This window comes from Megascapheus bottae, chromosome 21, assembly GCF_031878675.1.
Source record: "Megascapheus bottae isolate mThoBot1 chromosome 21, mThoBot2.hap1, whole genome shotgun sequence".
In the NCBI taxonomy this organism is placed as follows: Eukaryota; Metazoa; Chordata; class Mammalia; order Rodentia; family Geomyidae; genus Megascapheus; species Megascapheus bottae.
Window position 1 is genome coordinate 6,644,730 of NC_143529.1, and position 16,314 is coordinate 6,661,043.

General features: G+C 38.0%; 1 protein-coding gene across 2 annotated transcripts in view; it reads left to right on the plus strand.

Annotated features, from left to right (window-relative positions):
- The window catches only part of Slc39a10 (solute carrier family 39 member 10), a 114,491-nt gene that overhangs the window by 29,170 nt on the left and 69,007 nt on the right, over positions 1-16,314 (plus strand). Inside the window, exon 2 of one of the 2 annotated variants that reach the window (XM_090354516.1) lies at positions 1,597-1,694. The gene's annotated coding sequence lies outside the window, so the exon portion shown is untranslated. Of the gene's footprint in view, positions 1-1,596; positions 1,695-7,517; positions 7,570-16,314 lie in introns of those variants that run through there. The other variant, XM_090354518.1, reaches the window with a different exon arrangement.

The following is a 16,314-nucleotide window of genomic DNA, read 5'->3' on the forward strand; positions in this document are numbered from 1 at the left end:
TGTATTTCAAATTGATGATTGTCTATATGAGATATGTGATTATCTTTCTATCTATCTATATATACATTCTGACATGATCAATTTAATTGAATCCACATACTGATATTTTGTGCTGAAAATGTTAAATATACAATGTTTAGAATATATAATACATTATTAGTTTTTTTTCTCTTTTTTTTGCTAGTCCTGGGGCTTGAACTCCAGTCCTGGGCACTGTCTTTGAGCTTTCTCAAGGTTACCACTCTACTATTTGAGCCACAGCTCCACTTCTAGCTTTTTAGTGGGTAATAAGAGATAAGAGTCTCACAGACTTTCCTGGCTAGGCTGACTTCAAACAGTGATCCTTAAATCTCAGTTTCAGAAGTATCTAGGGGGAAAGGCATGAGCCACCAGTACCTGGCCCTGTGCTTTCTTGTGATTCGGTTAGTTATGTTGTTATTGGAGTTAGAAGGTGATGTTTGATATCATTCAGTTAAGAGTCCCTCCAGGGCTTCAGAGATGGGCACTAAGAATTGTGGTTTGAAGCCAGCCTGGAAGGAAAGTTGGTGAGAATGTTATCTCCAATAAACTATGCAGAAAATGCTGGAAGTAGTGCTGTGGCTCAAGTGGTAGAGGGCTATCCCTGAACACAAAGAGACTCAGAGACAGTGCCAGACCCAGATTTCAAGCCCCAGAGGATCAGAAGAGAGAGAGACAGAGAGACAGACAGAGACAGACAGAGACAGACACAGAGATAGAGAGACAGAGAGATAGAGAGACAGAGAGACAGACAGAGGAGAGAGACTTTCTTCCAGGTCATATCATCTCAGCCTTGGTTTCTCCTTAGATTATTAGTTTTCTCCCAGTCTCTTCTTTCCTATTTTCATTTCCAAGAGAAAGGAGTAATACATGAAAGAAACCATTTATTTTCAAATGCAAGTTGTATTTTTTGGACTATCATTAATAAAGTAGGCAAACTATGCACATATATTATACTCGAAGTAAGGGTGTGATTCATGCTAATGGAAAGTGATACAGAATTTGCAAGATTTCAAGGTGATATTCACAGAAAGAAAACCAAAATATTGGAGAAGGGCCATGTAAATAATAAGGAATGCCAGAATGTATGTTTTTACTAGTTTATTACAGTCATGATGTTGTATAAGGATCAACCCAAAAAACTTTGCTTTATTCATTTAATCACATTCACTCCCAGACTTTTGGATGCAAGCACAGAAAGACAGGTACGTATGAAATCAGACTTAGAATTGCCAGGAAGTAGTAAAAAATGTCAGTTTAATCCCTGTGACCTGTGTAAGTCCTAAGGCGAAGATGAGCTCATGATTGCATTTATCTATAGATCATTACAAGGCTGAATTAAAATATATTAAATATGGATGTTGGATATAAAATCCTTAGGGTTAGGCAACCCTAGGGATTGAAGAACTACTTGAAGGTTTAAACACAAAAGAATGTGAGGTCCTAGCTGGCTGGGGACAGTAGTTATTAAGCATCTTTCAAGAACGACATGTATTTGGAAGCCTAACACCAGGCTGGTCTGAATGAATGCAAATTTGGGAGGAGGGACTTGCTTTATCCTATTTGTGGTCTCCACAGCCCCTGGACCCAAGACACCTCAGTAATTGTTTGCCTGGGTTGGAGTGAACTGAAATGAACTGAAGATCCTAAGTCATCTAGTCAAGTTCCTTTAAAAGGTGAGTTCTGTTTATTTGCTATGTGATATGGTTAGCAAAGTAAATGCCCTAGATCAAACTTTTCTTTTACTATTTTGTTCTTTTGTGCAGCATTTTTATTCTTAAAGGGATCAATACAACTACTAATGACAGACATGTACTTTTCCTTTCTCCCCGAACTTTTACTGTCAGAGTGGAAAGGATGTACTAATGAATTGGCCTTTCAAAGCCAAAGGGCACCAAACCTCAACACTTAAATATTGAATGAAATATCTCCCAATCAAAAGGGTGAAATATGAAGATTTATAAAGCCACATATCCCCAAAATGTTAATGAATACGGAGAGGATGTTGGGACCATGGAAAAGCAGGAACAGGGAGGACATTTATACGTAAAACTATATTGGGATATAAAATACAATGTAGACAAAGGCTTGTTGTAGGATCCAAAATGATGGAAGAGAGATGTTTGCTAGGAAGAAAGAAGAAAGAAAAGAAGGAAAGAGGGAAAGAGGAAGGGAGGAAGGAAGGAAGAGAGGGAGGAAGAAGGGAGGGAGGGAGGGAAAGAAGGAAGGAAAGAAAGAAAGAAAGAAGGAAGGAAGGAAGGAAGGAAGGAAGGAAGGAAGGAAGGAAGGAAGAGAGGGAGGAAGGAAGGAAGGGAGGGAGGGAAAGAGGGAAAGAAAGAAAGAAGGAAGGAAGGAAGGAAGAGAGGGAGGAAGGAAGGAAGGAAGGGAGGGAATATTTGTAATTAATAGAATGAAGATGAACTGAAACCCAAGAGTAAGTTCAGGATCACACACAAGTTTATCCTAGCTAATTCTGTACCAAATATACAACTACCACAAACCTAAAAAATATGAAAATTTCTCCCTGAAAACCAAGTAAGCTCATTTACTAAAGCCTTGGCACACTTACTAAAAGAAGACTTTTACTCCATGATGTAATTTTAACTTCCAGATTACTCTGTATCAGCCACACATATTGCCTTAGTTGAGAAAATAAACAACAAAGCAGACTACCTTAAAATTTTTGTAGCATTAACTGCAATGAATCTTTAATAATATAGGCACTGGTACAATTCTTTCAGTAACAGCTTCTGTTTAAACTTAAAACTGACTTAAACTGAATTCAGTCTAATTTTCAACAAAAAAATGATAAAGCATTCAGAATTTAAATCTTATTCAAACTTCTTTCTTATCTGAGAAACTAAAATAAAATAACAGACAAGCCCAAGAAAGAATATTTCCTATCTGCTTTCGGATTTCATGGCATAAAGAACTGGCTCCCAGTATAATTTTACTATTGATTAGATTTTAGTTGTTTCCTTTAGGTGTCATCTTGAGCAAAGCAGAGCATGCTGTATATGCCATGCTCTTTTCTTTGATGTGATTCCATACTAATATGGAATCAATTATGTCATGTTATACTTGCTTTTGTTATTATGTATGGAATAAACTAAAAGAAGTATTAACTAATTTGCCTGGAAGCTAATGTAATTCAGTAAGCGTCGTGTGTGTGTGTGTGTGTGTGTGTGTGTGTGTGTGTGTGTGTGTGTGTGTGTGTGTGTGTGTATGTTGATCTTAGGACTTGAACTCAGGGCCTAGGTGTTGTCTCTGAGCTTTTGTGCTCAAGACTAACACTCTGAGCCCATAGTGGCATTTTATGTGCTCAAGGATAGGCTATTTTGGTCATTGTGGTAGTTAATTGATGATAAAAGTCTTTACAGATTTTCCTGCCCAGGTTAGTATTGAACCTGCATCCTCACATCTCAGCATCCTAAGTGGCTAGGATTATAGATATGAAGTACCAACACCCAGCTTCATTGAAATTCCTTTTGGCTTCTTCACCCTTTAAATTTGGACTGTCGTTATGTATCTGTTTTATTTTTTTAAATCATTTTTGCTGACTTCACATTTTATGTATTACCATGAATAAATAAATGATTTTTTGTAGATTTGTAGACTGCCTTACACAGTATACCAAGCCTCTATGAGCTTTACCCAGTGATACATCTGCATAAATTAATCTTTCTTTCTCTTTCTTTCTTTCTTTCTTTCTTTCTTTCTTTCTTTCTTTCTTTCTTTCTTTCTTTCTTTCTTTCTTTCTTTCATTTGCCAGTCCTGGGCCTTGAATTCAGGGCCTGAGCATTGTCCTTGCATTTTTTTCAAGGCTAGAGCTCTACCACTTGCCGCAGCACCATTTCCTGCTTCTTTCTATATATGTGGTACTGAGGAATTGAACCCAGGTCTTCGTGCGAGGCAAGTATTCTTACCTCTAGGCCAAACTCCCAGCCCAACCTGCATAAAATTCTTAAGTAAACATCTGATAGATTTTCTGAATCCAGATGGTTAATTGAAGCACCTTCCCAATTAATAGCTTTTCCCTGGTAAATGTTTTGCCTGCTATTGAATTTCATATAAATAATACCTGAAGCTATATGTATGTAAGTTTTAATCAAAATTAAGTCAGTGAGATTCATCCATACTGTTCTATATCTTAGTAATTTGTTATGCAGTATTCTATTACATTTAATATTTTACTACTTTTCTTTCCCTGGTCACAAAAACTTTGGTTTTCCTATTATAAGTAAAGCTACCTCTAATATCTCCACTGTTGATTCTTTAGGTTTTTTTTTCCCCACAATCTTCCTGCTGAAATTGTGACTGTACAATTCTATGGAGGATTCATTGTTGCCCATTTAATCCTGCTTTATACCAGTTTTTTTTTTGTTGTTGTTATTTTGGTATCAGATCTCAAAGGAAGATAAAACCCACTATTGCTCCAAGTTAGAAAGACTAAATTAAAGGGAGAGGGAGAAGGGAGGGAGGAGAGGAAAAAAGGAATAAGAGACGTAGAGGGAAAGGGGGAAGAGGAAGGGAGGAGGAAATGAAAGGAAGGGAAAGAAAAATGCATAGGTATGTTATTATGAAAATCTTGAAACTCATAATTCTCATTTTATAGAGATATCTGATTATGTGCAGTGACTAAGTAATGCTTACATGATTACAGACTTCTTTACTTCATTTTTGGAAACCCTCCATGCCCCGTGGAAACTATTTGAAGAGTTCCATCATAACTGTAAGAAGTGGTAAAATCACATTTCAATGCCAAGTTTGGTTCACCTAGTAGTTTTCCTAAGAGAATTCTTGATGTTACTTTTTGCATTCTTCATGAAGAATCCCAAACTGAAAATCCCAGCAAGGAGACTAACAAAACACACTTTCGTGTATTTATTTCCACCTCAGACTCTTCTGTTTTTACTTTGTCTTCCACTTCCCTTAAGTTGTTTTGGTTGTTGTTACAACTTTATTTCGCTTCCTCAAATGCTTAAAGTTCTAAACTTCAGCCACTTGCTGATGGCTCAGGCCTACCCTCCTCTATCCTCAGGGGGCTGAGATCTGAGGATCCTAGTTTCAAGCCAACCCCAATAGGAAAGACTGTGAAACTTTTATTTTTCAATTAACCACCAAAAAGCCAAAAGTGGAGCTTTGGCTCAAGTGACAGAGCACAAAGTTAAAATACAATACTCAGGCACTGAGTTTAATCCCCAGGACTGGCAAACAAAAAGTTTTTATAGATTGTTCCATTTTTGTTGTAGTTGTTTTTTGCTGATCGTGGGCCTTGAGCTCAGGGCCTGGGTTCTGTCCTTGAGCCTCTCTGTGCTCAAGGATAGAGTTCTATCACTTAAGACACAGTAACACTTCCATTTTTTTCTGTTTATCCGGTACTGAGGAATTGAACCCTGGGCTTCATGCAATGCTAGGCAAGCACTCTACCACTAAGCCACATTCCCATCCCATGAAGTTCAATTTTATAAACCTTAGAATCTGTTACATTAGTAAATTAATTAATGAGACTATATATATATATACACACACACACACATATATATCTATAAATTTCAATCTTTATATGTAGGTCTCCTGCGAAATAGTAATTGGAAAATTATTCTTTTTTTGTGGTATTGAGGTTTGAATTCAGGACTTCATGCTTACCAAACAACTGTACTGCTTGAGTTTGCCTAAGTTGGCTTAGACCTGATCTCCCTGATTTCAACCCCTGGTGTAACAAGGATGACAGATATGTGCCAGTATTGCTTCAGGTGGAGACCTTGGAAACTTTTTGCCCTGGCTGGTCTCCATCCAAGGTACCTTCACCATCTCTGTCTGTCAAATAGCTAGCAATGCAGAAATGAACCACAGGCACTTGGACAGTGTCTTTGTTGTTGCAGATATTTGCATTTTCTGTCATTAAAGATTTCCTTTATTGCATGTTCATTTAGAAATTTTTGGCTTATTTTTAATAGTATTCCTGCTTGTTAAATTATGATGGAAGTCCATACTTTTCTAATGCTTCTCATTGTTGAAACCAGAATATATTCATCTTCGGTTAAGATCAAGCTATATGCCGTTTGAGAAGCTTCATAGCAAATCATTTCTCTTAAAGGAAGTCAATATAGCCAAGTACACTGACTGAGATTGGAGGATCAAGTCTTTAAGCCAACCTAGGCAGGAAAACCCATGAGATTCTTACCTCCAATTAACTACCAAAAAGCCCATAGTAGAGCTACAGATCAACTGGTAGAGCACCAGCTTTGAGAAAAAAGAAAAAAGAATAGACAGCACCCAGACCATAATCAAGTACACACACACACACACACACACACACACACACACACGCAGAGTGGTGATTTAAACCATGCATGGTAGTTCATTTCTGTAAACAGCACTTTGAAGCTAAGTAGGATTTCAAATTAGGGACCAATCTAGACTACACACACACACACACACACACACACACACACACACACGTTATTATTTGATACTACTGCACAAACACTACAAGCCAAGTTCTGGTAATCAAATTAAAATCAAAATGAACTAACCATTAAAATTAAATGACTTGGGCCAGGAGTTTGGTCTAGTGGTAGAGTGCTTGCCTAGCATGCACAAAGACCTGCGTTTGATTCCTCAGTACCATGTACATAGAAAAAACCTGGAAGTGGCTCTGTGGCTCAAGTAGCAGAACTCTAGCCTTGAGAAAGCCCCAGGACAGTGGGTGGGCCCTGAGTTCAAGCCCCAGGACTGGCAATAAATAAATAAATGACTTGTCAGCTAGCTCCCATTTTCAAGGCAGTCGGTTTACATAGGACTGGCGTTTTACTGGGGCTGCCCACCCCCTCATCAGAAGTGAATGAGGGGGTCCAGAGTGACTCACCCAGCCAGTTGGACAGGCCAAGCTGTTGACCACATTAACCTCATCACTTACTGGAAGCAATTTTATTGTAAGATAGAATGAACATTATAAAAGTCAAAGTTGAAGTGGGGGGGGGAGAAGAAATATTTTGTTGAAGGGTGTTGTCCTTAGAATTACCATGTAGGTCAAAGCCTGGGGCTGGTAATATTGGAAGAACAAGTTTTCTTGACAAACAGCTCTGGGGGGGGAGGGGTGGAGGGCCGAGAGGTTGCTGGTCTCTATCCTAACTAACCAAATTCCAAAGCCTACTTTCTAGCTTTGCTTAAATAGGCTGCCAGGAAATTACCCTTTGTCTGCTTGATGGTTCCATCAAAAAAGAAAAAGCTTAAGTGATAAGGATAGAAATTGTAATTCTATTGGAAAAGAAAAAGTCGGGAGGGGGGCGGCAAACCTAGCTAGAACTGGTTTTGAATTCCTATGATAGTGCTGAACTTGTTCAAGGTTCTCATTCAACTTTTACAATTGGCCCAGTGTTACAGAGAAGGAAAACCTGTTGATACAGCTCCTTTTAAGTACCCTGAGTTTCCAAACAGTTCTCTAGATAGTACACATTCCTGTGGTGGGAGGCAGAGGGTGAGCTGCCAGCCTTCTCCATTCATTCAGAGAAGGAGAAAGAGACTGAATTTACCTCCCAACAACAGGTAAAGCAAGTCCCTTAAGTGGATTAATTTGCTATATGAATGGAGGTTCTGTTGGTAGGGGCCATAGTCATTGTTCTCTCTTCTGGTACTTTCTTCTCCCTCACCCCTGTAGTGTCCTGTGCTCCCAGATGGGAAAATGTTACTTGTTGGAAGGATACCTTTCTTCTTCCACAATGATACCAACTTTTTTCCCTTCTTTTGAGTTCCAAAGAATTGTTTCTTTTCCTTGTCAATGTCTGTGTGCCTTGCCCATCCAACAAGTGCCATTGTTACTTTTTCCTTCAGTTACTAGCCTTGTGTACCTCTGAAAAACAAATGTGAGCTTTGTATCGAAGCAAAGTGAAATGCATGCTTTATAAAATTATAAAGGAAGCTGTTCTCAGTGAATAGAGATACAGCTGCTCTTTAATGCTTCAAGTTCAGAAAGTGCTTAAATTTTTTCTCTGTTAAAAGATACCTAACAAGAAACTTCTGGCAGAAATCCATTGTTATGAAAGCTTTGATTTTTGCTTTCATGGATTATCTGCAAAAGTACCTATCTGTTTCAGAAATAGTTATGCAATAATGAATTAGATATTTAACAGATTTAAAGATTTCGACTGGTTTTTAAATTTGTAGTTCTCATTATATTTATTCATGGAAGTGATTATTCTTTCTTCTTCTTCTCTCTCTCTTTTGTGGGTGCTAGGGCTTGAACTCAGGGAGGAGGTGCTCTCCCTGAGCTTTCTTGTACTCTACCATTTTGAGCCACAGAGCCACTTCTGGTTTTCTGAGTTAGTTGGAGATGAGAGTCTGATGGACTTTCCTGCCCAGGCTGGCTTCCAAGGACAATCCTCAGATCTCAGCCTCCTGAGTAGCTGGGATTACAGGCATGAGCCACAGCATTTGGTTCATATGAAAGTGATTTTATATACTATTTCTGTACACAAAAGTTAAAAATATCATCTCGTACAACAGTTTATCTTAAAAAAATTATGGGGCTGGGGCCAGGAGTTTGGCCTGGTGGTAGAGTGCTTGCCTAGTATGCACAAAGATCTGGGTTTGATTCCTCCATACCACATACATAGAAAAAAAGCTGGAAGTGGTGCTGTGACTCAAGTGGTAGAACTCTAGCTTTGAGAAAGCCCAAGGACAGTGCTCAGGCCCTGAGCTGGCCAAAAAAAAAAAAAAAAAAAAGAAGAATAGGTCTGGGTACAACACTTGCCTAGCATGCTGATGAAAGGCTTTGAATTAGATCTCTTGCAACACACACAGACACAGACACAGACACAGACACACACACACACACACACACACACACTAATTATTGTTCCTTGAAATCCACATCCTAGTGCTAACATTTCAAAGTTTAGGATTGTTGCCAAGCTTTTTAATAATGTAGACATATAGAAAAAGACTTCGCAGTGGACTGTCACCTGTTCTATTCTTCCTTTTCTTCTATGGTCCTTAATATTCCAAGACAAAACAACTTTTCTGCTCATTGTCTTTGCCCTCTCTCTCCCTCTCTCCCTCTCTCTCTCTCTCTCTCTCTCTCTCTCTCTCTCTCTCTCTCTCTCTCTCTCTCTCTCTCTCTCTCTCTCTCTCTGGAAGGATGCACTGGCCTGAGTCATCCTCACTTTTGTTTTGTGAGATCATTCACCCATGAGTAATGATATCCATTTTCTGGGAGGATGGCTCAGTTGGGATGAAAACGAAGTCTATGACCACAGAAGGGATGAAGTTACAGGATTTGGAATAGCATCTGACGTACACTAGTAGCTTGATAAGTACTCCTGGCATAAAGTCTTTGGCTGATCCTTTCGTACCAAATATATCCAATGAGATCACAAGGGAGAACATTTTCTGTTTTAGTTGTGTTGCAGCTTATCATCTAGCTTAAAAAGAAATAACTTCACCTTGCCAAAATTGAACTGACAAATCTTTGTTTAAGGGTAGTACGCTGTCATGTGAGGCATAGTTCCACTTCAGGCTTTATTAATTTTTTTTCTGCTGGGGAGGGGCATGTAATTGGAGATTAGAGTCTCGTAGACTTTCCTGTCCTAGTTGACTTTAAACTGTGATCCTCAGCTTCCTGAATGGTAATGATTATTGATATGATCCATCAGCATCCAGCTGCACATATAAACTTTAGCATTCTAAACTCCTTAAACCTTTAAAGCATGCAAAAAAAATTTTTTTTTGTTGGTTGTGGGCTTGAACTCAGGGCCTAGATGCCATCCCTGAATCACTTTGTGCTCAAGTTTAGCATACTACCACTTGAGCCACAGCATTGCTTTCTGAGTGGTTAATTGGAAATAAAGAGTCACACAAGGACTTTTCTGCCCCAGCTGGCTTTGAACCATGGTCATCAGATCTCACTGGTGACTGGCATAAATTTTTTTTTCCTAATGTATCCTTTGAATTTTGTTTCTGAGCAGTTATAGGAGAGTTGCCCAGCTAGTGGCACATATAGTCCTCCACCCATTGGACTGAGAGTAGGTCACCTACTAAAATTTGACATAGAATATTGTTCTGGAGGATGGTTTAACCAGTCAAACAAGCTTTTCAGTAAATACTAGAAAATTCAAACTAACTTCTGCCTTAAAACAATCTAAACTCAGACAAGCTCCACTAACTGCTAATTTCCTCTTCAGTGAACTGCGAAGACTTCTCCATCTTTTGACTATTCCTGCCTAATTTCAATTATGTGCACTGTTGTCATCAATATTAATAGAAAAAAATTGAATGGTGGCAACTAAAAGTCTGTTTCTTTTCAAAACACTGGTGATGAAGGCTCTTTCCACAGAGCCTAACAACACCTCCTAGATCTGGTATCAGCTGGAAGGCCCCTAGACCTCTTTCCTCAGTTTTCTCCTATCAGTCCATTCCATGATAAATATCTTTACCTTTCTTACGCATATCACCCTACTCTTTCAAAACTACTTTCAAATACTGTTTCTTTTTTTTTTTATATCAATAGTATATGTATTTTTTTTTAATATTTTTTTTTTTTTTTGCCAGTCCTGGGCTTGAGCTCAGGGCCCGAGCACTGTCCTTGGACTTTCTCAAGGCTAGAGCTCTACCACTTGAGCCTCAGCACCACTTCCAGCTTTTTTCTATGTATGTGGTACCGAGGAATCGAACCCAGGTCTTCATGCATGCTAGGCAAGCAGTTTAACCACTAGGCCAAACTCCTGGTCCCAGTATATGTATTTTTTAAATTCTAGTAGTTATCTCTCAATCTCATGCAAATCTATTTGTAACTTATAAAAGCAATGACCACGATGCCTTCTAATGACCAGTATTTCTTGTAACCTCCCTAGTTGATAAACTACCTGAAGGCAAAGATGGTCTCATAGCTTTCATTTTCTCTTGTGGTTTCCCATTCTGCTCCCACACAGTTTCCTGAACATGGATTGACTCACTCAACAAACATTCAATTTCATGTGCCAAAAGGCCAGTCTCTGATGAGGTGAGCAAAAACAGATGCCTTTCTACCCAGCCTTTAGGAGTTTCTTCTAATGGGGGAGACCCATCACTCAGATATTATACACAACGCTGACAAAAGAGATTCTGACTTTCCCAGACTGGAAACAAAGCTTTTCTAAGGAAATGCTTGAGCTCTGAAGCTTATGAAGCTAGGTGGAGATGTGAAAGGAGAATGCAGAAACTCTAGGTAGAGAAATTTACTTAATCCCATTTGTTGCAAAGGACCAGGATACTGAACAAAAGAAGGGCTTTGAGTATAATCAAGAGGATTCGGGTTTAGAAACATTTCTGTGTATCTAGGACAGTAAAAAAGACTTCATATTACTAATGACAGAATAATGAGCCCTCTCTACCCAAAGCAAATAGTTGTATAGTGAATTTGATTATTTACTTACATAATGATTGGGGTCAGAGACTTCAGTACTCAGGATCCATCCATGTGGTCATATCATTTGGAATTAACAGTAAATCTTGCTGATTTGATTCCACTGGTTTATTACCAAGTAAAAATGATTCTAAGCAAATTGAGCATTGCTTTTACCATGCTATAACTCCTAGAGACATCAAAATAAAAAATATTTTAAAGTTTTTAATTAATAATGCATTTGCATTATATAGAAAGAATCAGAGGATAGAGTATACAACTCAGGGTTAAGAATTCAAGGCTCTGGATTTAAGCTTCAGCTTCAAAACAAAAACAAAAGAGAAAGGAATTTATGGTCTATATTTACTTTTAACTTTTTTTCCCCATCCACCTAAAGAGCTTCTATTAGTTTCTATGTATTTTGTCTTTCTTTAAATACACCCAAGTAAATACCAAGTAAATGTGTACTGAGCACTCTATTCCTACCTTTGAGCCATGTTCTTTAAACAGTGTGTGTGTGTGTGTGTGTGTGTGTGTGTGTGTGTGTGTGTGTGTCTCCTATTTCTAGTGCCTTGAACTCAGAAACTCAGAGGAACTTGGGTGCTGTCTGTGAGCCTTTCTCTTCAAGGCTACTGCTCTACCACTTTAGCCATAGCTACACCCAGCTTTTTTTTCTTTTTTAACGTTATTGGAGATAAAAGCCTCTTAAGACTTTTCTGTCTGGGCTGGCTTCAAACCCTGATCCTCAGATCTGAGTCACCAGAGTAGCTAGGATTATAGGAGAGAGCCACTATCACCTAACTAAGAATCATATTGTAAAGCATTAAGGAAAACAAAAACTATTGAAGAAGGTTGCAAGGCTTTACCCATTTTAAATTTGGGGTTGTTAATAATTTTTCTGTTAATTTCCAAAAGCTTTCTATATTTTAGACATGTTGGTATTTGCATATGGTATTGTGGACTTGTTAATTTATTGGCTTGTCTTTGCTTCGTCGAAAATTTTGATTTTGCTAGTAACGATTTCCAGTCTTTTTTTTGTTGTTCATCATTGTGGGGCCTGAAATCCAGGCCTGGTCACTGTCCCTGAGTTTTTTTCACGCAAGGCTTAGCACTCTTAACATTTTGTGTCTTTGTGCTACTTTCAGTTTTCTGGTCATTCATAGGAGATGAGTCTCATGGACTTTTCTCCCAGGGTTGGCTTTGAACCACGATCTTCAGTTCTCAGCCTTCTGAGTGTCTAGAATTACAGGTGTGAGCCCCCTGCCACCCACTGTGATTTTTTTAAAAAAATTAAAATAATGGAAAACCTAAGATTAAGTGGGACAGTCCAATCTAGGAATGTCAAACTCAAATCAGCTAGAAGAGTGAAATGGAGAGGCGAGGCCGAAGTTAAGATGAAAACTTAACAGTATATTTAAAAACCATCAGAGCTTAAAACACAAGTTTGCTCTGGGTAGTAAGAGAGAAGAGATACATACCACAAAAATGGCTGAACCTTCTAGCATGGGCCATGTGATAGTACCGAGAACCCATGCAGAGAATGTAAGAAGAGGAACAGATTTGCAGATGTATAAATAATAAATAATAATAAAAAAAAGAAGTTTGGTTTTGAATTTCAGATATCATATTTAGACTATTTGCACTTGCCTGACACCGAGCCAAAATTTTGATAAATAAAGATTTAATCTGATGCATGTAATGTCTTTGAGGAAAGAAATGGTGGAGAGAAGCTAGAAAGTGACAAGTTAGATCTGCAAATTCCCAAGAGTGGATGACTAGCTTGGAAACCCTGGGAAGGGCTTCTTTTGCAAATGGGCATATAATAAAAAAAGAAAAAAAGAAGAGAAGGAAAGCTCAAAACTAGTTTGTAAGCCTTGTAAACTGGAATAGGAAGCACAAAGTTAACTAACAATAATAATTTAGCATTACCCTGTGCCTGCCAATGCCAGCATATTACATCTAAGCTTGGGCTTCAGGGCTTTAGACATTAAAACCCTGAAGAACATTCAAAGGGTAACAGGGATAATTAAAGGGCTAGAGAAAATAGCTGAGTTATAAAAGTATACTTTATAAACCTAGGAAAAAGAATAAGTAGACAAATATGGAAACAGTTCTCTGGAGTTCAGAGCAAGAGGAGTGGTTCTTCAGATAAATGATACACATAAGAGATGTAACAGGACTTCCTGGATGAAGGTTAAGTACTTGAATTCTGGTAGTCCAAGTTAGCCATACATAGTGATATCTATCTGTGAATCTTTCAAGTGTACAGAGCTACATGGAGAATCCTTTATTTAGCAAGTGTTCTGTGCATGCAAATTAAAGTTCCTGATCTTTCCAGAAAAAAAATTCACCACAAATCCAAGATCACCATTCTGGAATGTATGTAATCACAGTTTATTGAATGTTGCTCTCCAACAGGTCTCCATCTGAACTCACCTTTTTTAAAACATCTCTCTTTCAGTAGTTCCACTTCTTGGATCCCTCTTTTATTTCCTCATACATCCCTACCCATCTCTGGTATCTGTACACTCACAAGTTGTATGTTTTGCAGTTATAGCTTGATGCTGTGTAGCAATATGTAAGTTAGTAACAACTCCTTAGAATCTCAGATTTCATCTAAAATGAGTCTCTCTTTTGCCTTCCTAATTCTAGAGTCCTCTGAGATTTTTCTTTTGTCCTATTCTCATAGGATCCAATACGCTTAAGTTTCTCAGACCCCAGTCAGTAAGGAGAGCCTCAACTGAAATTCAGACAATAGGGTTCTGATGTCAAGGAACCCCATTCTATCTTGATAGGCTGACATACAATAGGACTATTTTCCAGTTTACTTCTTCTTTGATGGCATTGTTTCTATAACTTTGAGATAGCAGAATAATAAACTCAAATTGAATTAAGCATATAAAAGAGAAAGGGTCTTTTTTTCCCTCTAGTTGCAAGAACAATTACTATCCTGTGTAATTATTATTACTTTTTTTTTTTTTTTTTTTTTTTTTTGCTGGGCCTGGGGCTTGGACTCAGGGCCTGAGCACTATCCTTGGACTTTCTCAAGGTTAGAGTCTACCACTTGAGCCACAGCACCACTTCTGGCTTTTTTCCCTGTGTATGGGGTACCAAGGAATCGAACCTGGTCTTCATGAATGATAAACAAGAACTCTTCCACTAGACCATACTCTCAGCCCTTGTGTAATTCTTTATACAGAAACCTATTACTATTACCATTCTGTGCAATTGGTTACTATTCCATAAAATTCTTAAAAAAAAAAAAAGTTAGGGCTTTTCTAATTCTGTGTAAATGAAAGTAGAAAATTTTCTTTATAAAAAAAGAAAACACAGGCCACCTTGCTAGATTTTAGGGAAGACTTTAGGATTTCTCACACACAACATTTTGAGAGCAGTTATCTGTGCAAGGTACAGATAAAAGTAAAGAGGATGTCAGGTAAAATATCACCAAAGGGGAATTATTTCCTGAGCAAATTTTCCCCAAAGACATGATTTTTCTATATAGAGTTACTCATCTGGATTCTGGACCCACAAACTGGCTGGCAAGTTTTATTGGCAAGAAAATTGATAAGTAGTTATAGCCTGGAGATGTAGCTTTTCTCCTTGCACATTAACTGTCTTGCCACATCCCTTGGCTGTTTTTATCTGAAAGCATGAATCTGTAATTTTTGGAGCAAAAAAATATTCATCATGATACATCAGGAAATTCTCAAGAGCTCCAAGATTTGCCTCAAAATTATATTTTACAGTATTACTTTTCTACGTTAAATGAAGCTTTACTATTTTTTTAAAAGGTGATTTAGAACAAGGGTCTTTAACCAGAAGTTCCAATTTGCTAAAATGGCATTAGTAGTTCAGTCCTGCACGAGCCATCTCTTAAAATATTTTGAAATGATAAGTTTAAAAATCAATCGACATTAGGGAAAACAAAACAAAACAAAACAAGCCCTCTACTTCCAGGGACTCATACCTGCCTCAGCAATTTAAGCAAAATAGCTACAAGTTGAGTAATTGTCCATTCTTCCATTTTATAATGAAGTAATATGGAGACGCTCATTTAAATAAATGCAACATTTAGGGCGTTCTGTATAGGAGAGGCCTGGTGATGTAATTTGAACAGTACCAGTTCCCACCATTAGTAGCACACCCAAAAGGCAATTATATTATTCAAATTAACATACCTAGAAGAGTAGCTGGAAAGAAGGAAGAGAGATTTCTAAGGACCTGCCAGTTCTAACATGCTATGTGTGTTTTATTGCCCACAGGGATACAGTGCCTTGTAGAATAAGTAATGAGACAAAAAAAGCAATTGGAAACAAGACAGGTAAACCTCGGGGAAGGAAAATGCATGTATGTACATAGTATGCTGAAGGGCCAGATGCTGTGCTGTGAATCTCTAAGTGCTTAGACGCAGAGAAAACCCATTGAAGAGGAATAGGAATTGCAAAGATGGCAATGGATCGCTGTCAAAAGACAACTAAAACTCCTCAAACCTCAAACTCCTGTGTGCTGGGTGGACATTCTAACAAGCCCTCTGGGAGAACTTGCTCTGTAAAGGGATATTAAAATACATTTTAGAAATGAACCTTTGGTCTTAAAAATTTTTTTACAAGAAATGGGCACTTAAGATCAACAGAATGCCAGAAAAGTCAGTAACATTGCTAACTCGTTTGTACAAAAGCTATCATTAAAGCATGTGAGTAAAGTTTTAAAGTTGTAATTAAAGCACGCATTGAAACAGCAAACATTTATAGACTGTTCCTAAGGGAACTGTGAGACACACGTCCCTCTACTTTCAGAGTTTATGAAAGCACATTTGTAGGATTTATGAATTTTCTATATAAAATTCTCCATAAGCAGTCATACATCCCAGACCCCGCCCCCCTGTCTTGTGATGGAGGGAAATCATAAAT